The sequence below is a fragment of the Hemiscyllium ocellatum genome, chromosome 1, assembly GCF_020745735.1.
Source record: "Hemiscyllium ocellatum isolate sHemOce1 chromosome 1, sHemOce1.pat.X.cur, whole genome shotgun sequence".
Classification (NCBI taxonomy): Eukaryota; Metazoa; Chordata; class Chondrichthyes; order Orectolobiformes; family Hemiscylliidae; genus Hemiscyllium; species Hemiscyllium ocellatum.
In genome coordinates, this window is record NC_083401.1 from 132,228,605 (window position 1) to 132,253,423 (window position 24,819).

Sequence of the window (24,819 nt, forward strand, 5' to 3'; positions counted from 1 at the left end):
CTTTTTCATAAAGCCACCTTCTCAAGGGGCTTGAGCTTTTTCCATTCCTGGATTTTATTTTCTTCTGCCAGGTCTTCCTTGACCTTTTAAGGGGCACGGTGGGTACACATAAGCTGAAAGCTGCTGTGTTTTCACAACATTTGGACTGCCTCAGATTGTGATGACACATCCCATTCAACAACAATGATTCAGTAAAATTGCCTGGATTAATTCATTGAAGACCAGCCGGATAACAATTTTGACAATAGAGAATTTGAAAGTCATATCGTTTTTTGCGAGTACAGACATCTACACAAATCTGTACACCACAAAAATTGAGAGTTTTATTTTTATTAGAATGCATGTTCTTTCAAGTATAAGAAACTTTTTTTTCTTTCTAGGGACTATAACTGAAGTGAAGTTTGAACTGCTATATAACAGAAATACCAAGAGGGTTTTGCAACATGAAAATCAAGTGTGACATATTTTTGAGCTGTTCTATTCTGTAGTTTCTTAAAACAATATGGAAGACTTTTTCAGAATAAACTGTCTTTTGAGATAAAGAAATTTTGCCTCATAATGCCCTTCTAGTTAGTTGAGCTATAGAGCACTCAATAGTTTTAATGCCAGGGCACAGAGAAACAAACATTGAGAGACTGCAAATTGAAAGCATCAATCTCTCTGTCTCTCCTTCTCTCTGCATGGGGAAAAATACGGAAAAACCAAGGAAGTTGAAAAGAAAGAATTTTAATACAAGGAAATACCTAAGTCCACTCAATCAATTGTCAAACTGAGAAATGAAAATCACTCTACAGATAGCAGTGATAATCAGTGCTAAAAAATCAAAAGGACTGTATGAGACAACTTAATTCACCTTTGAAATTTGAACTTATGGATTTTGGAAATTTGATGCCTTGTCTAAATTCTTTTGCCACGCATTGTATGTATCTGTGTCAAATGTTTTGACTTCTGTCTGTTTTAATTGTGAATGACGTGAACATTTAGGGTGTTTGAAAGAATACAGTGAAGGTCACATCGTAGGAGAATAGTAACACTTTCTTTTTACTGTCTTTTTGTTAAAGTTAAGGATGTTACAATAAATGGAGTTATTTCCTGTGAATGACAAAACTTGGTGTAAATTACTTTGTCATGAACAGCAGTCCATCGGGCAAATTGATCATTGTTGTGGTCTAATTTGGATAGTATGTATTAAGGGTAGCTTGTGAAAGAGTGGAAGATGATTATGAATGAACACTTCCTATTAAACTTATAAGACATTTTTAAGACTGCCATAATGAAAGGAGAGATAAAAAAAAGAGAAAGGCTAAAATGAACTTTGGAACTGCAACTCAATTCAGTGCAATGCAATATAGAAGTTGAAAGGTCACTGTTCCAAACAAGCCAATAGATAAGTGACAGTTTCTCACAACAACAGCTGCAAGGTCTGTAATTTATAAAGAAGGAACAGTTTTGAATTTATACTGGTGCAAAGTCAGTCGGTAGTACAATGCAACATTTTTAAGGCTGAATCATGGAATATTCAGAAACCTGATTATGGGCTTGGTACCCAATGACACCCTTATTGAAATATGTTCTATTTTAGAGACCAAACAATAGATAATTGCAAGAAAAGTGATCTAAACTTTTGCCTACCATTTGGATGTCATGTGCTATACGCTCAAATTGCGACAGGAGCTAGTGTCAACATGTTATCATTACACATTCTGCAAGTGTTGCCCCATGTACAGCCTATATGAGACTGACTCACAGTATACAGCAGATCACCATTTCTGTGCATTGGCAGAATTGACCCGCAATACCAATAAAAGTCGTTCTGCTATAATGTGCATTTTGATAACACAAATTCGCTATGGGGACACTGTTTCTGAATTGCGAAGTTCTACAGTGTGCATTGGTTATAACGCAATTCCAGCCCCATTAGTTTAAATGGTGCTGCTATGACATGATTTTCTTATAACCTGGGATTGCACAAGAATGGAACTACTGCGTTATAGCAGAACTGACTATACACAAGTTGATCTTGGCTTTCTAAAATCTTCTACTTGAGGTACACCGCATTGGTCTTGCAATGGCTAGACTACTAGAATGTACAGATCTCAGTAAAGTTACAACCCTGAGATTCAAACCACAGCCACTATGGAGGAATAGGCCACACATAAAAGAATCAAGCCACGTAATGATCTGCTAGAAACCAAATTTGAAATGAGATTTGTGTCAGCTCCCAGGCTAATTATGTCTGACTACTATTGGGTGCCATGAGCGAGTGAGGAGAGGAATAGGTAATTAGAGCAGATTAATGTGTGGCTGAGGAGCTGGTGCAGGGAGCAAGGATTCATATTTTTGGATCAATGGAATCTCTTTGGGGTATAAGTATTTAAGAGGAATGGGTTCCACCTGAATTGTAGGGAGACCATATTCTTGTGGAGAGATTTGTTAGTGCTATTCAGGAGGCTTTAAACTAGTCAGGAGAAGGAGGAGGGAACCAAAACAATAGCGAGAAAAGGCTAAGGCTGATACAGTAGGTAAGGAGCCAAGTCAAAGAATCAAGGTAACAGGAAATTGGCAGAGTACAAGATAAGATTGATAAATTAAACTGCATTCACTTCAATGCAAGAGGCCTGAAGGTAAGGCAGATGACGTTAGGGTATGGTTGGGAACGTGGGGATGGGATTTCCTAGCTATTAGAGAAATGTGGCTCAGGGATGGACAGGACTGGCAGCTTAGTGTTCCATGATATTGATGCTATAGGAAGGATAGAAAGGGAGACAAGAGAGGAGGAGAAGTGATGTTTTTGAGTATGGATAACATTACCACTATACTAAGGGAAGATATTCTTGAGAAATCGTCCAGTGAAGTTATATGGGTGAAACTGAAAAATAAGAAAGGGCTGATTACCTTGTTGGGATTGTATTGTAGGTCCTCAATTGTCAGTGGGAAATTGAGAAGCAAATATGTAAGAAGATAGAATCGTAGAGCTGGTCCAGCTTGTCCATGCTGACCAGATATCCTAACCTAATCTAGTCCATTTGCCAACATTTGGCCCATATCCCTCTAAACCCTTCCTATTCATATGCCTATCCAGATGACTTTTAAATTGTATCAGCCTCCACCACTTTCTCCAGCAGCTCATTTCATGCATGCACCACCCTTTGTGTGGAAAGATTGCCCCTTAGATCCCTTTAAATCTTTCCCCTCTCACCCTAAACCTATGCCCTCTAGTTCTGAACTCCCCACCCCAGGGAAGTGACCTTGTCTATTTACCCTATCCATGCCCTTCATGAATTTATAAATGTCTATAAGGTCACCCCTCAGCCTCTGATGCTCCAGGGAAAACAGCCCCAGTCTATTCAGCCTCTCCCTATAGCTTAAACCCATCCAACCCTGGCAACATTCTTGTAATATTTTCTGAACCCTTTCACATTTCACATCATCTTTCTGATAGGAGGGAGACCTTTTCACGTTTCATAGCATCCTTCCTATAGGAAGGAGACCAGAACCGCCACAATATTCCAAAAGTGGCCTAAACAATGTCCTGTACAGCCGCAGCATGACATCCCATCTCCTATACTCACTGCTCTGACCAATAAAGGAAAGCATACCAAATGCCTTCTTCACTATCCTATCTACCTGCGACTCCACTTTCAAGCAACTATGAACCTGTACTCCAAGGTCTCTTTGTTAAGCCTCACATCACAATTAGACCATTATCCGATTAATGATAGAGCTTAATTAAAATTCTAACCAACCATTTCTGTCTCTCAAACTATACTGCATAAGTTTGATCCTTGTGCAGTATAGTCCTTCGAAGTTCTGCTGCTGAATTGTTCTGGTGGCGGATTCTTATACGATTTACCTCTTTCAAGTTTGTCGTCTGACATTATTAATGATTCAAAAGATTCTTTCATCCCCAACACTGATTACACTCTGGAGACCTCAGGTCTGTCAATTGCCTTCTCATCAGATCTCAGATATCTGTAAGAATAATAGGGTTGGAAAGAGAGGGGATTTTAACTTTCTCCAAACATAGACTGGAACTGTTGTTTGTTAAGGGCTTGGATGGGGAGGAATTTGTTAAGTGTGTAAGAAAACTTTCTTATTCAGTATGTGGATGTACCTACTACAGAAGGAGCAAAACATGACCTTCTCTTGAGAAATAAGTCAGGGGAAGTGACTGAGGTGTCAGTGGGGGAGCACTTTGGTTCAATTGATAATAATTCTATAAGTTTTAAAATAGTGATGGAAAAGGATAGAGAGGATCTAAAAGTTAAAGTTCTAAATTGGAGTAAGGCCAATTTTGACAATGTTAAGCAGGAACTTTCAGAAGGTGATTGGGAGAGGCTTTTGCATGGGCAGGGATGGTTGGGAAGTGGGATGCCTTCAGAGACAATATGTTAGTGTGAAAGGCAAGGCTGCTAGGTGTAGCAAATGCTGGATGACTGGGGAAGTTGAGGCTCTGGTCAAGAAAAAGGATTGGGCAAATGTCACATATGGATACTTGGGATAGAATGAATCCTTAGAGGAGTGTAATGGTAGTAGGTGTATAATTAAGAGGGAAAACATGAGGGCAAAAAGGACATGACATAGCTTTGGTAAGTAGAGTTAAGGAGAATCCAAAGAGATTCTATCAGTACATTAAGAACAAAAGAATAACTAGGGAGAGAATAAGACCCTTTAAAGATCAACATAGCCGTCTATGTGTGGAACCACAGTCAGTGGGTGAGATACTGAAGGAATATTTCACATCTGTATTGAGCGTGGAGAAGGACATGGTAGCTAGGAAACTTGGAGAAATAAATATGGATGGTCTTGAAAAGAGCTGAAGATGTATTGCTGAAAAAGCAATGTGCTGCAACACATTTTCAGCTCTGATCTCCAGCATCTGCAGTCCTCACTCTCTCCTAGATGGTTTTGAAAAGAGTTCATATTATGGAAGAGGGAGTCTAAAATGCATAATGGTGGGATAAATCCCAGGGACCTGATCAGCATTTCCCAGAACAATATGGGAAGCGAGCAAATTGCAGAGCCCTTTGATGAGACATTGTAACTTCGATAGCCACGGAAGAAGTGCCAGAAGACTGGAATCTGGTTAATGTGGTGCCATTATTTAAGAAAGGTTGTAAGGAAAAGCCAGGGATTTATAGACCAGTGAACCTTACGTCAGTGATGGGTAAGTTGTTGGAAGGGATTCTGAAGGGCAGGATTTATGTGCATTTAGAAAGGTAAGAACTGATTGGGGTGTAGTCAACATGGAGTGCGAGTGGGAAATCATGTCTCACAAACTTGATTGAGTTTCTTTGAAGAGACAGCAAAAAAGATTGATGAAGGCAGAGCAGTCAACATTATCTGTACAGCCATCAGCAAAATGTGCAACAAGGTTCTGCATGGTAGACTAATTAACGATGTTAGATCACATGGGATCCAGGGGGAGTTAGCCAATAGGATACAAAATTGGTTTGAAGGTAGGAGACAGAGGGTAGTGGTAGAGGGTTGCTTTTCAGACTGTGGTGACCAATGGTGTGCCACAAGGATCGGTGCTGGGTCCACTGCTTGTTGTCACTTACATAAATAATTTGGATGTGAATACAGGAAGCATGGTTGGTAAAATTTCAGAGACACCAAAATAGGTAGTGTAGTGGACAGTGAAGAAGTTTACCTCAGAGTACAACAGGATCTTGATCAGATAGGCCAATGGACCAAGGAGTAGCAGATGGAGTTTAATTTAGATACATATCGATAACGCAAACCATGGCAGGACTTCTACAGTTAATGATAGGGCTTTGGGGAGTGTTGCCAAACCAAGAGACCTAGGGGCGCAGGTACATATTCTTTGTAAGTAGAGTTGCTGGTAAGGTGGTGAAGAAGGCATTTGGCACACTTGCCTTCGTTGTTCACAATCCTGTTGGAGTTGGGACGTCATGTTGCAGTCATACAGGACATTGTTGAGGCTACAACGAGAATAATGCATAACATTTGGTTGCCCTTCCATAGGAAGGATGTTGTTCAAGTTGAGAGAGTGCAACAAACAAGGTTGTTAGTGAGACAGGAGGGTTTGATGTTCGTGGAGAGGCTGAATAGACTGGGCTTTTCTCCTTGGAATGTCGGAGGCTGAGAGATGACCTGATAGTGGTGGACTGGTCTATATTCAAGAACACAGTGGCAAACCTGGACAATTATGCCCCAACATCATGGACTTCTTTAGCTAATGTGCAGAGGACTACATGCCAAATAAGTCAATCACTATTTTCCCCACCTGGAAACCATAGATGACCCAGGAAAGTCTTTGCCCACTAAAGACCAGGCATGTGGCTTCAATTCAGGCGATCTTGACTTTTGCAGGAAGTCTGATATGACCTCCATAAGGCCATCAGAGATGCCAAAAGGCAATACCGGACTAAGTTAGTGATCCAAACTAAGCATACACACACCCATTGTCTGTGGCAAGGCCTACATGACATAATAGGCTCCAAAATGAAGCAAAACAGAATAGTGGACAAAAATACATTCTTCCCTCATGAGCTCAATGTATTCTAAACTCGGTTGGAACAGAAGGTCAGTGAAACAGTGTCACCTGCCCCACCAGTCTCGGGTGCACCTGTTCCCTCAGTCAGCACTGCAGATATCGGATCAGCTTCCATGAGAGTGAACCCAAGGAAAGCGACTGGCCCAGCTGGAGTCCCTGGCTGTCATTCAGATCCTCTGCTGACCAGCTGGAAAGAGTATTTATTGACATCTTTAACCTTTTCTTGCTACAATCTGAAGTTCCCCGCCAGTTTTAAGAAGACCACCATCATCCTGGTACCAAAGAAAACACATGCAACATGCCTCAATGACTACTGCCAGTGGCTCTGACCTTCATAATTATAAAGTGCTTCGAGAGGTTGGTCATGGCTCATATCAGGATTACAGTTGTGCTGGAAAAGCACAGCAGGTCAGGCAGGTCAGTGGGTGGGAGGTCTCCTAAGGTGATGAGGTTTTGGATTCATCTCCCAGACCATACACAACCTCATCACCTCAGGAAATCTCCCACCCACAGCTTCCAACCTCATAGCTCAGAAACCCCGCACTGCCCGATTCTACCTCCTTCCCAAGACCCACAAACCAACCACCCCAGCCAACCCATCATCTCAGCCTGCTCCTGCCCCACCGAACTCATCTCCACCTACCTCGATACTGTCCTACCCCCTGGTCCAGAAACTCCCCACATACATTCAGGACATTACCCACGCCCTCCACCTCCTCCAAGACTTCCGTTTCCCCGGCCCCAACGCCTCATCTTCACCAGGGACATTCAATCCCTCTACACACCCATCCACGATGACCAGGGCCTCCAAGCCCTCCGTTTCTTCCTCTCCTGACGTCTCCAACAGTACCCTTCCACTGAAACTCTCATTTGTTTGGCTGAACTGGTCCTCACCATCAGCAATTGCTCTTTACAATCCTCCCACTTCCTCTAGATGAAAGGGGTAGCCATGGGCACCCACATGGGCCTCAGCTATACCTGTCTCTTTGTCGGCTACGTAGAACAGTCCATCTTCAATGTTACACTGGCACCACTCCCACCTCTTCCTCTGCTACATTGGGGAGACTGGACGTCTCCTCACAGAGAACATCTCCGGGACACCCACACCAAACAACCCCACCATTCCATGGCCGAACATGTCAACACCCCCTCCTACTCTGCCAAGGACACCCATTGCCACTCCCTCACCACCCGACGCCTGGAGGAAGAACGCCTCATCTTCTGCCACGGAACACTTCAACCCCAGGGCATCAATGTGGACTTCACCAGTTTCCTCATTTCCATTCCCCCCACCTTACCCCAGATCCAAACTTCCAGCTTAGCACCATCCTCATGACCTGTGCCACCTGTCAATCTTCCTTACCACCTATCAGCTCCACCCTTCTCTCTGACCTATCACCTTTACTCCTTCCTCCATCCACCTATTACACTTTCAACTACCTTCTCCCTAGCCCCACCCCCTCCCATCTCTCCATTCCCTGAGGCTCTTAGCCTCACTCCTGATGAAAGGCTCCTGTCTGAAACGTTGATTTTCCTGCTCCTCAGATGCTGCCTGACCTGCTGTGCATTTCCCAGCACCACTCTATTCTAGACTCTAATCTCCAGCATCTGCAGTTCTCACTTGCACCATGGCTCATACCAGCACTAGCCTCCAGCCTGCTTCAATCCCTTGCAATTTGCCTACTGGTGCAACAGAGCAAACTCCATTTCTATAGCTGTATATTCATCCCTAGAATGTCTGGATAACAAGGACATCGAAGTCAGGCTTCTATTTGATGACTATAGCTTTATCTATGACACTATAATCTCAACCAAACTAATTTCTAAACTCCGAGACTGAGGTCTCAGCTCCGCTCTGCAACTGGATGCTCAACTTGCTGGCCCACAGAACGCAATCAATGAGGATAGGCAACAGCACCTCCTCCACAATAATACTCAAGGATGGTGTACTCAGCCCCTTACTGTACTCCCTGTACATTCCTGACCGTGTGGACAAATTTTGTCCAAACTCCAATTACAAGTTCGCTGATATCAAACAATGATGAGACAGAATACAGGAAAAGGACAGAGTGCTTGATGGCATGGTGTAATGATAACAATCTCTCCCTCAATGTCAGCAATGATCATTGACTTCAGGAAGCAAGGAGGAGGGCATGCCCCAAACTTGGTCAATGGAGTTGAGGTAGACATGGTTGAGAGTGTCCTGGGAGTGATGATCAACAACCGTCTATCCTGGTAAAAGCGCATCAGGGAACATCTCCGGGACACCCGCACCAACCAACCACACCGCCCCGTGGCCCAACATTTCAACTCCCCCTCCCACTCTGCTGAGGACATGGAGTCCTGGGCCTCTTTCACTGCCGCTCCCTCACCACCCGATGCCTGGAGGAAGAACACCTCATCTTCCGCCTCGGAACACTTCAACCCCAGGGCATCAATGTGGACTTCAACAGTTTTCTCATTTCCCCTTCCCCCACCTCAACTTCCAGCTCAGCACTGTCCCCATGACTTGTCCGGACTTGTCCGACCTGCCTCGTTCTTTTTCCACCTATCCACTCCACCCATTCCTCCCTGACCTATCACATTCATCCCCTCCCCCACTCACCCATTGTACTCTATGCTACTCTCTCCCCACCCCACCCTCCTCTAGCTTATCTCTCCACGTTTCAGGCTCACTGCCTTTATTCCTGATGAAGGGCTTTTGCCCGAAAAGTCGATTTCGCTGCTCGTTGGATGCTGCCTGAACTGCTGTGCTCTTCCAGCACCACTAATCTAGAAACTGTCTATCCTGGATCAACCACATTGATGCGATGGTCAAGAAAGCACAACAATGCCTCTTCTTCCTCAGGAGGCTAGGGAAATTTGGCATGTCTGTAAGTACTTTCACCAACTTTTACAGATGCACCATAGAAAGCATTCTATCTGGATGCATCACATCTTGGAACAACAACTGCTCTTCCCAGGACTGTAACAAACTACAGAGAGTTGTGAACACAGCTCAGCCCATCACACAAGCAAACCTTCCATCCATGACTCCATCTACACTTCACCCTGCCTCAGAGAAGCAGCCAACATCATCAAAGACCCATCCCAACCCAGGTTTAATCTCTACCAACCTCTTCCGTCAGACAAAACATACAAAAGCTTAAACAACAGCTTCACAAATAGTTCCTTCCCTGCTGTTATTAGACTTCTGAATGGGCTACTTAAATTTCAAATCAAGTGTTGATCATGCTTTTGTGCACCCTCTTTGCAGCTGTAACTGTGCATTCCTAGGCTCTGTTCATACACCCTATGATCTTTGTCTGGTATGATCCTCCTGTACTGCATGCAAAACACAACCTTTCACTGTACCTGGTTACATGTGACAGTGATAATAATAAATCCAATGCAATCAAATCAAAGTGTATAAAATCATGAAAAGCATGGATAGGGTGAATAGCTAAGGTTTTGTTCCTGGCGTGGCAAAGTCCAAAAATAGAGGGCACAGGTTTAAGGTGAGAACGAAAGATTTAAAAGGGACCTGAAGGGCAACTTTTTCATGCAGAGGATGGTGCGTGTATGGAATGAGCTGCCAGAGGAAGTGGAGAGGCTGGTATAATTACAGCATTTAAAAGGCATCTGGATGGGTATATGAATAGAAAGGGTTTAGAGGGAGATGGGCCAAATGCTGACAAATGGAACTAGGTCAGATGGGGATGCCAGGTCAGCACAGACAGGTTGGACCAAAGGGTCTGTTTCTGAGTTGTATGACTCTCTGAGCTTTCCTAACTGGTGCATGTATATTGCCATTTTATAATTCATGCTCTCGGACACTCATATTCCTCTTCACCTCAGAGCTCTGTAATCTCTCATCATTTAGCTAATATGCTTTTGTTTTATTTTCCCTGTCAAAATAAACAATTTTACATTTTCAAATTTACGTTCTATATGCCATATCTTGGCCCCCTCAACTTTCTTGATGAAAGGCTTATGCTCAAAACATCAACTCTCCTACTCTTCAGATGCTGCCTGACTGGCTGTGCTTTTCCAGCACCATACTCTGGACTCTGACTCTCCTGCATCTGCAGTCCTCACTGTCTCCTACTTGTTGAAAATCTCACTGCAAAGCCTCTTCCAAGGATGGCCACCTTGAAGAAGTTCTCCTCCTCTCTCCACAAGGATCGCAACAAGTCTCCCTCAACATATCCAAACCTTTTTGTTGCCTTCTTATGTTGTCTTCACAACTTACATTTATCCCCATGTTTGTGTGATCTGTAAATTTGCCAACCACACCTTATGTTCTTTCATCTAATTTATTCATATAAATGGTAAAACACTTAATGAAACAGCATGATCCCTGAGACATACCATTCATCACACTTTGCCAACCTAAAAAAAGACCCATTTAAGCCTAACCTCTGTTTTCTGTATTTCAGTTAATACCTTATCCATCCTTATATCATGAGCTTTTATTTTCTATAATAATCTTTGATGTGACACGTTATCAGATGCCTTCTGGAAGTCTAAGTACAGTACATCCATCAGTTCCCTTCATTCCACAGTACATGTTACCACCTGAAAGAATTCCAATAGATTGCCCAAACATCATTTCCATTTCACAAAATTATATTGTTTTTGCTGATTACCTTGGACTTCACAAATGCCCTGATGTAGCTTCTTTAATAATATGCCTAACATTTTTCATATGCCAGACATTAAGCTCACTGATCTATAGACTCTTGCTTTCTGTCTCCCTTTTTGAATAAAGGAGTTATATTTTCTATCTTCAGTGGGGCCATCCATTAATCAAGAGAGTTATGAGAAACTAAAATGAATGTATCAACTATCCACTTTGTATATGGCCCAGGAAGATGTCCATCAGAAACTGGGCAATTGTTAGTCTGCATCTCCATCAATTTACTCATTGCCACTCCTCTAGTGATTGTGATTTTCCTGAGTTACTTGCTCCCCTCGATTTCCTGATTTTTCTTTGTTTCTATCAGTGTTACTTGTATCTTGTACAGTGAGGAATGATATAAAGTACCTGTTCAATTCATCCTCCATTTCTTCCTTGCCATGATTAATTCTCCAATCTACTTTCAATAAGACCAACACTCATTGTCCTTTCTTCTTTAGATATTCTTTGGAAACTTTTACTGTTCGTTTTTTATTTTTCTGGCTGTTTTCTCTTACACTCTAATTTTTCCCTCTTTATCAATTATTTTGGTAATTTTTGCTCTTTTTTTACATTCTGTCTGATCTTCTGATTTGCACTTGTGCATGTCTTTTTTACTTTTAGTTTAATTCTACCTTGAGCACTTCTAGTTTAACACTGATGGTGGGACCATCTGAAACGTTTCTTGTTCTTTGGAATTTATCTATTCTGTATATTCTGAAATATCCCCTTCAATGTCTGCTAATGGATTGCAATGACCTTTCCTTTAACCTACGTTGCCAATGTGAATTATGGACACTGCAACCTAAGGGAGCTTTCACTGTAACACAATTAATTAATGGATTTTATTGCCCAGTACCAAGCCTTCTCACAAGTCGGTTCCACAACTTGTTGATTTAAGCAATTATCCCAAACAAAAATCTACGAATACCTAATTTGGACTACCTTTGATATTTTGATATCTGATATTTTTAGTCGATACGTAGACTAAAGTTTCCCATAATTGTTGCATGCCTTTCTGACAATGTCTCATCATACTTTCATTTATACACCACCTTTATACGCTATGATTATTGTTCAAGGCCCTATATGCCACTCCCACTAGTGACTTCTTACTTGATCATTTCATTTTTCTTTCCAAACTGTTTCCACATCTTGGATCCCTGAACGTCGATCCTCCCTTTCTGTTGTGGTAATAACATTATTAGCTAACAAAGCTACCACACCACATTTTCCTAATTTCTTCACATTCCTAAATGCCCAGTCTTCAAGATTCAGATCTCAATTCATATTATCCTGCAGCCTTATCCCTGTAATGTCTAACAGATTGTGTTTATTCAATGCTATTTGTAATCTTCGATTCAGAAGAGATGTGCTTTTTTCTGCTCCTTGACTATGCTGTTAATCCTGAACAATTTCCCAGGTTCAACAGTGTGCGCACGTTTTTGGAAGGTTCCCCTGGCTCTCACCAGAGATTGGCTGCATTTCCCTGTGCAGATCTCAAATCCACATAAAAATTCACAATTTTGTAACCGGAATCCCTTAACAGAATTGAAAGCCATAACTGCCAGATGGGTTAAAAAAAGGAATGAGTTACCAACTTTCTCATGTAAAGTAAGTAAGTGGAAAGGAAACTGTTTTATGTCACAGTAATGTTATATTGGAAGTTTATTTGAAACTTCTTCATGCACTCTAGATCAGTATTATGATGCAAGAAATGTTTAATGGTTTGATAAGAATAGGAAAAGTAAATGCATTACTCACTGTTTTTTTTTAGATTAGTCTACTTACAGTGTGGAAACAGGCCCTTCGGCCCAACAAGTCCACACCGACCCACCAAAGTGCAACCCACCCATACACCTACATTTACCCAACACTACGGGCAATTTAGCATGGCCAATTCACCTGACCCACACATCTTTGGACTGTGGGAGGAAACCGGAGCACCTGGAGGAAACCCACGCAGACACGGGGAGAATGTGCAAACGCCACACAGTCAGTCGCCTGAGGCAGGAATTGAACCCGAGTCTCTGGCACTGTGCGGCAGCTGTGCTAACCACTGTGCCACTGTGCACCCCATATGTTATGCTCTTACTGACACAACTTTATGTGTTGTCCTTCAGGCAGCTTCAGTGCTGCATGTCTGAATACTTCAAAATGTCAATACTCAGGTACAGAGTTGCCAATCCTTTAAGATCCTGCAAGAAATGTTATCACCATCATCTCTATGTTCCCTAATGAAACTTTCAGTATCAGCCATCACTGTCACAGTCATGAGGCTTCCAGTTTATGTGAAGCAATTCAATCCTCAGGCAAAGTTTCAGGGAAACAGGAAGAATAAGACAGCTAACTTCAACTGCATTTGTGACAGTGACATCTGTGACAAGACAGTGCTCAATACTATGAAAATAAATTTGCTGCAATTCCTGTCGAGGTACACCACTATTGAAGAAAGGAATCACCACAACGCCAACTGAAAAAAAAACACAGAAGGACAAGATTTTATCTTATAAAACATCGAATGTAACCAACCAAACTTAACATAATTCAAACATTAATTAGCAAATAATATTTCAAATTAGAAGTTAAATGTAATTTTAAATAGTCAACAAAATACCTATGTCTCACATAATCACCCTATTACTTCCTGCACAAATATGGCACCTTGTGCAATATCACCATCTTTCTAACTTGATCTCCATTATGTAGCATCTCCCACTATGTTCTGCCCCTTAAGTTGCATTAAGCAGGAGGTTATTCCACTCAAAGTCTCCAGACATGATTGACACCACCAAAATGCATTTCTCCTATGACGATGCTGTCACTTTAAAAGGTTATTTTGTCCTTTTTTAAGAGAAGTTGTAAGGCAGAGGAATTGAACTGCCTGCTGAAGATGACTTGTGTTAGCAACTTGTAAGCCTTGAGTTTTTTTTAACAGCCTGAATGGATTTGGCCAGGTCTAGATTCTTAGTTTACTAATATCAGAAGCTCTTGAGGTCTCAAAAAAGTTGAAAGCTTCAGTGAATGTCTCTGAATTTTCTACACCAGTTGTGGGGTGAAACCAGCTGATCAGGGATAGAAGCCAGTCCTAGAGAAAGGGATCACACATTCTAGGAGTGACTGGCAGTCTTTCTCATGCAGCTAGAGAAATGACAACTTTTCTGAGCCTTCAACCATCACTCTCTGCCTGTCACAAAGATACAGTCAATGCACCACATCTTTAGATCTGAAAATTGCAAGTCTGATCGCCTGTTCAGGACTTGCATATCAGGTTTCTAATCCTCCAGATGTTTCCTGGAATTGCCAGGAATTAAAGGTTCATCTTCTGGACATTGTTGCAATTGTACAAGCCAGTTACCATCTGAAAGAGTTAACTGACATCGCAAAATCAGCTCCGCATGACCGGATATGAGGAGCTGTACCAGGGAGGAACTAACTTGAACAATGTGTATCCTGTGAGAGCTCCAAGTGCTCACTAGAGGGGACAATGCTTCAATGATTGTTCTTAGTATTAACAGAATGCAGATAAATAAATTATGTGCACTTAATCTTAAACTGAGCTCTTTAGTCTCATGAAGAACAATCATATATCCCAGGTGTAATGTAACTAGCTACTCAGTGTTATGTAACAAGCCTATTTACTGCTCGTCAAGATTAAGTCTGAATCCTGGCAACTCCAAGAAGGACATCCTTCCCCACACAGTATCACTAACTTAGACTGATACCAGCAAGGAAGGATTGGCAGCTGTGAACCTACCCGAGGCATCCCAGATGGTTCCAACAGAAAGCAACAGATACAAAAGATAACAGCAATCCTGGAGATACCTTCTATAAATAGTGACCTTTTCATAATTTCTTTTGTGTATTAGTTTTAGAAATATCAGAATTGGAAACAGTTGACTGAGGTGTTTGGAGTTTGATGATTAGATGAGATTCCCTACAGTATGGAAATGGGCCCTGTGGACCAACAAGTCCACACCGACCCTCCAAAAGTTAACCCTCCCAGACCCATTTCCCACTGACTAATGCACCTAATACTATGGGCAATTTAGAATGGCCGATTTACCTGACCTGCACATCTTTGGACTGTGGAAGGAAACCGGAGCACCCGGAGGAAACCCACACAGACATGGGGAGAACGTGCAAACTCCTCACAGCCACTGAAGATCATATGATAAAGATTGAGTTCACAAATGTATCTGCGTCTACATCCTGTCTGATTTATCAATTACATTTGGTGGGTCTTGGGTAACCAATTGGTATCTAAGTTATCATTCTTCCCAGTTTTCTATTGTGAGTCACAGTTTCCAGACAAGAAACAGACAGCCTGCTGTTAAAAATCAACCCTATAAGATCAAAGGATTAAGAAAATAATTCAATAGCATGCAATGAATCAAGTAATTAAAGTGAACACAGATTTGGAAGCGCTGATGCTTTAGCTGGCTAAATTTATAATCTGGAATTTGATATGAAAGCATAAAAATCACGCATCTCTGAATTTGCTCACCATAATGAAGACAAACAAAAGAAGCTAAAGTTATTTACTATGAAGATAGCTCTTCCTCAAGCTCATTTCTTTACTGTGTGGTCTTCAGACCCACGTAGAACCCACCTACAGAGATTTCCAAATGGAATAGTGCTAACATTTATAGAAAATAATTATGAAGAATGCAATAAAATATGTTCAAAATTCAGGAAATTTGTACAGTAGTCTCCCCGTACCCACAGGGGTTACATTTCAAGACCTACCGTGGAAGCCTGAAACCATGGAAAGTCATGGACCCATTCCTTTAAATGGAAAATTTATCTTCCCATCTGCCCCAGTCCCTGGTACTGGAACGTTCCCTGTAATATGTTCGGGCTGCGGTAAATTGCAGGTAGTCGATATCATGGAAACCAGACCTGCAGATACGACGGTCAGTCTGTATTGGGAAAACTTTATAGAAACATAAACATTATAGAAGCAGAAAAGGAGGCGTTTGACCCATCATTTCCATGCTGGCCCTTTGTCGGAGCAATTCAGCGAGCACAACTCCCCCAGTTTTACCCCATATCTCTGCTATTTCTTTTATATTCAGATAACAAGCGAATTTCCTTCTTAAAACCCTATTTGTATCTGTACCCCTCACATTTCTTTGTGGTACATTCCAGATCCTAATCACACACAGCATAAAAATAGTTTTCCTCATGATCCTCTGGTGCTTTTGCCTATCATCTTAAATCCATGACAAAAGCAGAAATTGCTGGAAAAGCTCTGTGTGTCTGACAGTGTCTGTGGAGAGAAATCAGAGTTAACAGGGCAGCAAGGTGACTCAGTAGTTAGCACTGCTGCCTCACAGCACCAGGGACCTGGGTTCAATTCTTGTCTCAGGTGACTGCCTGCGTGGAGTTTGCACATTCTCCCCACATCTGTGTGATATTCCTCTGGGTGCTCCAGTTTCCTCCCACAATCCATAGATGTACATGTCAGGTGAATTGGCCATGCTCAGTTGCCCCATAATGTTAGGTGCATTAGTCAGGGGTAAATATAGGGTAGGGGAATTGGTCTGGGTGGGATACTCTTTGGAGGTTCAGTGAGCACTTGTTGGGCTAAAGGGCCTACTTCCATACCCTAGCGAATCCAATCTTAACATTTCGGGTACAGTGGCCCTACCTCAGAACTAATGGTAGCAAGAGAAAAAGTTGGCTTTTAAGAAGTAGAAAGGGTGAGGGGAGGGAATAAGGAATAAATGATAAGTGGAGCTAGAGCCCAAGGAGAGAGAAGAACAATTAGACATGCAATGGAGTGAATAACATTAGCCTGGGACAATGATTAGTTACTAATGGGGTCTATTAGTGGCTAACAATGGGTTGTGTAATAACAGACCATGTGATAACAAGGTTTGGTATGTGGGGGTTTGGGTAAGGACATGGGAGAATTTGCTGCAAGCCCTAAAATTGTTGAACTTGATATTAAGTCCAGGAGGCTGTAGATTTCCCAAGCGGAAAATGAGATGCTACTTTTCCAGCTTGTGCTCGGTTTCACTGGAACACTGCAGCAAGCCTGAGACAGAAATGTTAGCAAGGGGAACAGGATGGTGTGTTGTAGTGTCAGGAAGCTATTTTGCAGACAGAACATAGGTATTCTGCAAAGTGGTCATCCAGCCTACACTTAGCTTCCCCAGTGTAGAGGAAACCATGTGAGCAGTGAATGCAGTTGAGTTGATGTGAACTACAGATGCTGCTTCACCAGCAAGGTGTGTTTGGGTCCTTGAATACTGAGGAGGGAGGAGGTAAATGGGCAAGTGTTACACCTTCGGCAACTGCAGGGGAAAGTGCCATGAGGCTGTTGGGGTGTGTGGGAAGTGAAGGAAGAGTGGACCAGAATGTACCAGAGGGAACAGTCCCTGTGGAAGGCAGACAAGGGAGGGGACGGAATGTGTGTTTGATAGTGACATCTTGGTGGAGTTGGTGGAAATAATGGTTAATGATTCACTCAATGTGGATGCTGGTGGAATGAGGTTGAGAATATGGGAGACGCTATCGCTGTCGTAGGAGGAAAGAGAAGGGGTGAGGGCTGAAGTGCAGGAAATGGTCAGACCTGACTGAGGGTCATGTCAGATATCATATTGGGGAATCCTTAGTTGAGGAAAAAGTTGGACATTTTGGAAACGTCCTTGTTGAAGTTGGCATCATCAGAATAGATGCAAAGGGGATGGAGGAACTAGAAGACTGGAATAGAGTCTTTACAGGAAGCGAGACTTAAGAATGTATAGTCAAGGTAACCGTGAGAGTCAGTGATTTGTAGTGGATGTTAGTGCCCAGCCAATCCCCAGAAATAGAAACAGAGATATTGAAGAAAGGAAGGGAGGAGTCAGAGATGGACCGAGTGAAGGTGAGAACGGGGTGGAAATTGGTACTGAAATTGAAAATTGAATGCTGTTTTTCAATCCTTCGGCTAAGGGGAACAGTTTCTTCCAATCTATCTGCTCAGACCCCTCATAATTCTGAATTACTTTATTAACTCTTTTCTCACCCTCCTCCCCTTCAAAGAAAACAGGCCCACTTTTGTCAATCTATCCATCAAACTGAAATCCCTCATTCTCAGGTATATGCTTAGCACGATTTGTTCAAATTGAAAAAAAATACATTTGCAAACCTAAATTTAATTTTGACTATAAGAATTTCAGTTTTAAATATTGATGTCTCATATTTAACTTTGCTTACCTTACTTTCTTCCCATGCTCATGCATCTTTTGGATGTTTCACTGTTTATTTACTCATCAGTATGCAAAACATGTAAATGACTGCAGGCGCTATCACATTCCCCAAATCACAAAACATCCACTGAGCGTCTTGCTTAATTAGTTAAGAATCCTTTGGGCTTTTGATGAAACTGTATGCTTGGGATATTAATTTCTATTTACAGTAGTGAAACTCTGTTAGATTTCAAGTAAATCAGTTTGCATACATTTATTCTAAACTGCTTATTTTCAAAAATAAGCCTGCCAGAAATGTAATATCCATTATAAATGCATTGAAGTCACTGAGGTTATCTCTGCGGATTCAACATTTCTTTTTATGCATTCATGATGCTTTACTGTTGCTATAGACATTACGGCTGAAATGATACAAGACATTTCTTCATCTCATTAAACAGTATGGATATAACTAAGCAACGTTTTAAAAAATGTAAAAATTATTAATTGAACCACATCTTCAAATCCCCTACATTCTGAAGAAGGGTCACTGGACCTGAAAGGTTAACTCAGACTTCTCTCCACAGATACTGCCAGACCTGCTGAGCTTATCCAGCAATGTCTGTTTTTGCTTTTGCTTCGATGTTGTTTGTTCCTCGCAGCCATTTTGCTGTTCCAGTGGCCACCTCTGCCATCTAGGCTAATTCCTTGGATATATACTTAACACCCCCTCACCCCTTTCCCACCTCCACCCCCCAATCTTCACTGAACTCAATCACCAAGTTTTCCTTTGACTACTTCTTGTTCATCTGTCAATTGCTTTGCCAACATCTGAGGTGCTTCAGCTGCACACTGAGAAATGGTCTCTCAGTCCTGCCAACCTGCACTGTAGGTTGTTCATAACAATCTTTGCTGGACTCTGGTTAACCATTAGTTCAACTCAGCTCTTTGAGTCCACTGGAAAATCTCCACAAGTATTTGAATTGATAAACTGACACAATTACAGCATGTCAGCTGATCTCTCCTATATAATCCAGATTTCACTCTGTGTCTAATCGCATGTGGATTTTGGTTCAAGAATCTTTTGTCTGTTTTGTTTCATTTCACCCTCTTCATGCCTTTCCTTCCTTTAGTCATGGCACATGTCATTTTCCTTCTCCTCAGTACTTTACCCATGACCTTTACCCTACTCCAAAACTTACTATTCCTTACATATCCTTTCCTCTTGCTATCACTCCTGACCTCAAGCCAGTTTGAGCAAACTTCCAGTTGCCATATATGGTTTGCTTGACAATTTTCAATGAGACAACTGAGGTAGCTTTCTCTGCCTCCCGAAAGGCAGAATTCCAAGTAATCCCATCCTCATATCTATTGGAGTTATTTTACCTATGTTGCCTAGGGGGACTAATCTCATTAACCTACTCCCTGCCTTCTTCATGCTAAGCACATCATCATCCTCTTGGACTCTGCCTGTGAATTTATGATCAATACACTTCTCCATATCTTCCCCCCAGAATGTCTCGCAACAAGGCTCTCACTACATTTTACTGTGGATGTTCATACTGTGGATGTGCTGGTGTTGGACTGGGACAGACAAAATTAAAAATCATACAACACCAGGTTACAGTCCAATTACCCGATGAAGGAGTAGCATCCCGAAAGCTAGTATTTTCAAATAAACCTGTAAGACTATAACTTGGTGTTATGTGATTTTTAATGATGTTCATATTGTCATCACTGATTTTAACTAGAATTTGGCTTTTGGGTAGAAACAGCTTGCCCTTGCCAAACCTTGCTCGCTGGTTTTATTATTCATCATTTACCTCATTGGAACTGTCAAGGTAGTGTGCCCCACTCACCAAACCTTGTTTTTTTCCTTCATGCACCTTCAAGACCCTAAACTTTAAGCCCTTCATCTTGTCTCTTATCTTTTATCTGTTAATAATTTTCTGCAGTCCAAGCACTATCACAACTATTCAACTGAGATAAATTAGTCTTTTCATTGAGTATCTTCTCATCGTGAGTGTTTTTTTTCCCCATCTCAACTCACCTGACATTTCTCCTCCACATTCACAGCTTAAACTCTCCTTTAGAACTCTTGCTCCATTGAAACTCCATTTTTATGATATGCTCTCAATCTTTCGCTTCTCTCAGTGTCTGTCTGCTCATTTGCTTCAATCTCTGATCTCTCCTCATTGCCCACATTTCCCGAATCTCTTTTACTTCCACTTCCTCTATGTTGGCTCCTGGAAGGAATTCTTGCCCATGTCTCTTACCAGAACTTATAATTTTCACCACCTTGAGGTCTCCCAGCAGACTCTTCACTGTGTCCACCCTTGTACGAGTTCAGGTATACCCCATGTTTAATCCCTCAAGTCTAAGTGGGCTGCACGGTGGAACAGTGGTTAGCACTGCTGCCTCACAGTGCCAAAGACCTGGGTTCAATTCCCGACTCAGGCGACTGACTGTGTGGAGTTTGCACATTCTCCCCGTGTCTGCGTGGGTTTCCTCCCACTGTCTAAAGATGTGCAGGTTAGGTGACTTGGCCATGCTAAATTGCCTGTAGTGTGAGGTAAAGGGGTAAATGTAGGGGAATGGATGGCTTGCACTTCGGTGGGTCAGTGTGGACTTGTTGGGCCGAAGGGCCTGTTTCCACATTGTAAGTAATCTAAAAGCTTTGGTGCAGCATGTCTCTCCAACAGCAGAACTGGTTCACACACACATCCAGTTCTACTGGACCTTGTTGTGGGAAGTAGGATCATTCTGTTACTCTATGTTTTGCTACAAATGACTGACTTTATATTTACACTCAGTTTTGAAAGGAACTGCTGGATGTTGTCCTTGTGAGCTAGACAGACCTAGCCCTACATTTAGCTCTGCCCAGTTACAAAATAGGATGTGATTGACAGAATGACTCCACTGACAAAAGCATCTTTTCTCCTTCTCCAGTGACGAGTTAAGAAGCCCTCGCTGTAACCTCATGTGATACGTTGTGAGTTGCTCCTGGACAATCAGTGTTAAAGGGAATGGATAATACTTTTAGGATAGAGTGCACCCTACTTTTATATTTTCCACAATACTCCACTTCATCAAAAACATTTAAGGGTAAGTAATAGCATTGACTGGAAGGAGCTGCTATTTATTTCCAAACTCTATTCCAGACTTGCACTGCTATGTTTGGAAAGCCACCCTGTTTGTGTCAGAAGATTTACAAATTGAAATGAAAACAAGTGTGATGAAGAAAAAGCATGCCTAGTTTTCATTCTGTTGTGCCTCTATCATGGAATATGTTTAGATAACCATAGTGTCCCTAAATATAGTCAAGTATAATAATGCCTAAAATGGGGCGGAATGGTGGCTCAGTGGTTAGCACTGCTGCCTCACAGCATCAGGAACCCAGGTTTGAGTCCAGCCTTGGGTGACTGACTGTGTGGAGTTTGTACATTCTCCCCGGGTCTGTGGGGGTTTCCTCCGGGTGCTCCAGTTTCCTCCCATGGTCCAAAGATGTTGATTGGCCGTGCTAAATTGTCCATTGTGTTGAGGGATGTGTAGGTTAAGTAAATAAGTCAAGGGGAATGTAGAGTAATAGAGAGGGCAATGGGTCTGGATGGTTTACTCTTCAGAGGGTCGGTGTGGACTTGTTGGGCTAAATGGTCTGTTTCCACACTGTAGGGATTCTTCGGAAATCGTTTACAAAGTTCTTGTGGTATACACATCCATTATTACTCCTAATGACATAATGTTAATGTGGATGCTGCAAAATAGCATTAGCAACACAAACGGTGACAAATGGAAAAGGCAATGCTGTAGAGATTAAGTCTGTTCCATGAGACAGTAAAATAAAGTTCTGACGAAACAAAGGACACTTCTGTTGCAAAGAAAAGGTGTGTGATCATCAGTTGTCCAACTGTTAGGAAGGTTTGCCAGGACTATAGATAATTCAGCTGAAGAAATTAGAACCCTAAGAAGTAAAAATTATTTTATCACGTTGCAAGCTCTCTCCATCATTCTATTGGATGGATTTGATTACTAAGGTGATGAGCAATCTTCTGTAACTGAGACAGCTGCTGTTTATTTCCATCCAAATATTGCACTCTTCAGTCTCATATTATCCTGGGAAAGTATAATGAAAGATTTTGCCCATGCTTTGGAACCTTATTGAGCTGATTTGGGCTGGAGTGTCTTTAGAAAAGTTTCCTGGGTTGATTTCTACACAATATCAACCAAATGTGATCATTCAAAGTGTACTCAATAATGATAAGAAATCTTCAGATTAGGAAAGGCTCTTGAACATCGAGATCAGTGTAAATGCTGGCAAAGCCGTGTACAGTAGACACCTTTGTGGTCTACCACCCTCAGGACTAAAGGCATAGCAGTTACTACAATATAGGGACAGATATTGCCAAAATGGAAACTCCCAGGAAAGAATCAAATAAATCTCCATCCCATAGGTGCACAGATTATTCCCAATAACACCACCAATTGATTTTTTTTAATATCATTATGTAAAGTATTCTTCTCATTAATCTTTAAGAGTAAGTGTGCACACACAGTAAAGACATTTGCATAATCATAGAGTCACTGAATAGTTACAACACAGAAGGCCATTCAGCCAGTTATGTGTACATAACAGAAATGACAATTTGTTGAGTGTCACACCTTCATCCTTTCCTTGTAGACCAGTAAATGTTTCTTAGTGGTCTACATTTACAGGTTTCTTTTGTTTTTCATTTTGTGGGACAATATATCTGTCAATTCAAAGATGGGAAAATCACTACTAAAGAAACGGTTTCATACACTGACTTTTTTTTTCATTGAACTGTCACACTTGAAAGGTCATCGCTTTCAATAAAGTATGAAGGGCCAGTAATCATTTAGCATTTGTGGATGGCTGCATGTAGTGCATCAAAGAAGCTTGACATGGTGGATGGAAGATTCTCAGAGATAAGAGCACAGCTCTGTTTTGATCTATATGGGACGTATTCTCAGTATCTTCCCATATATCCTTTGCAAGTTCACCTTTTTCATGTAATCAGATACCAGATACCTCAATTCTATTCCCACTAAACTGCTAACCAGTTAATTTCCCTTCCTATCCCCTATATTCCTTGACATTGCTCAAAGTTCTCTACTTCATCTCCTTCAAACCGGCTGCATTAATCCAACTCTTCAAAAAAACAATTACCCCTTCTGACCTTGCTAACATCTGCCCCAAATTAAACCTCGCTTTCCTGTACAAAATGCGTGAACATACTGTTGTCTTCCAATTCCATCCCAGCTTTCCTGCCATCTGCATCAGTTAAATTAGGTTCTGTCACAGGGTCAAGATGGCTCTTAACAAAGCTACAAATTGTAACCTATCGGACTGTGTCCGTGGGAAATGGTCAACCCACATCCTTTTCAACATGACTCTACCCATTGACTCAGAACCACGTCATCCTCCAACAGGTTCTCTTAGCTGGGTTGAATTGCTCTCACCACATTTCATTTATAGAAGGAGAATGGCCAATCTGGGACTAACAAGGGAGTTTACATGAGGAGGCAAAGGGCTTCGCTTAAGTGACTACTCTACACAAACATTACTATCTTGCTCAAGAAAGATTGTAAGGATAATCCCAGCAATTATAGACCAGCTAGTTTAATTTAGGTGGTGAACAAAACTTCTAGAAACAATTGTTTGGAACTGAATTAATAATCATATGGAAAAATAGGGTTGATTAGGGAGAGTCAACGTGGATTTCTAAAAGGAAAGTCATGTTTGACTAACTTGCTGGAGTCTTTAGGAGAGGTAACAGAAAGAATTGATGAGTGTAATGCTATTGACGTGGTATACGGGGATTTCCAGAAGGCATTTGGTACAGTGCTACACAACAGGCTTGTGAGCAGAGTTAAAGGGTAAGGTATGAAAGGGACAGTAGATACATGATTACAAAATTGTCTGAGCAATAGGAAAAAGAGGAATGGTTAGTGGTTTTCTTTTGGGTTGGAGGGATATTTGTAGTGGAGTTGCACAGGAGCTGGAATTGGGAACCTTGCTTTTTCTGATATTAGCGTTAATGATCTGGGTCTTGGGACACAAATTTTTAAAGTTTTCAGATGCCACTAAATTTGGAAGAATTATAAGCAATGAGGAGGATAGAATGGAATTCCAAAAGAGCATTGAGTGGTGGAGCAGTCAGATTGTGTTCAATGCAGAGAAGTATAAAGTGATGCTGTTTGGTTGAAAGAACACCGAAAGGCAATACAAAACAGGGGACACAGTTCTAAAGGGGATGCATGAGCACAGAGATCTAGGTGTAAATGTGTACAGATTACTGAAGCGGTAGTCAAGTGGGGAGCGCAGTCAATAAAGCATACAGTATTCTCAACTTTATTAATAGACATGTAGAATACAAGAGCAATGAAGTGACGTTAAATTTATGCAAGAGACTTGTTAGATCTCAGCTGGAGTATTGGGACCAGTT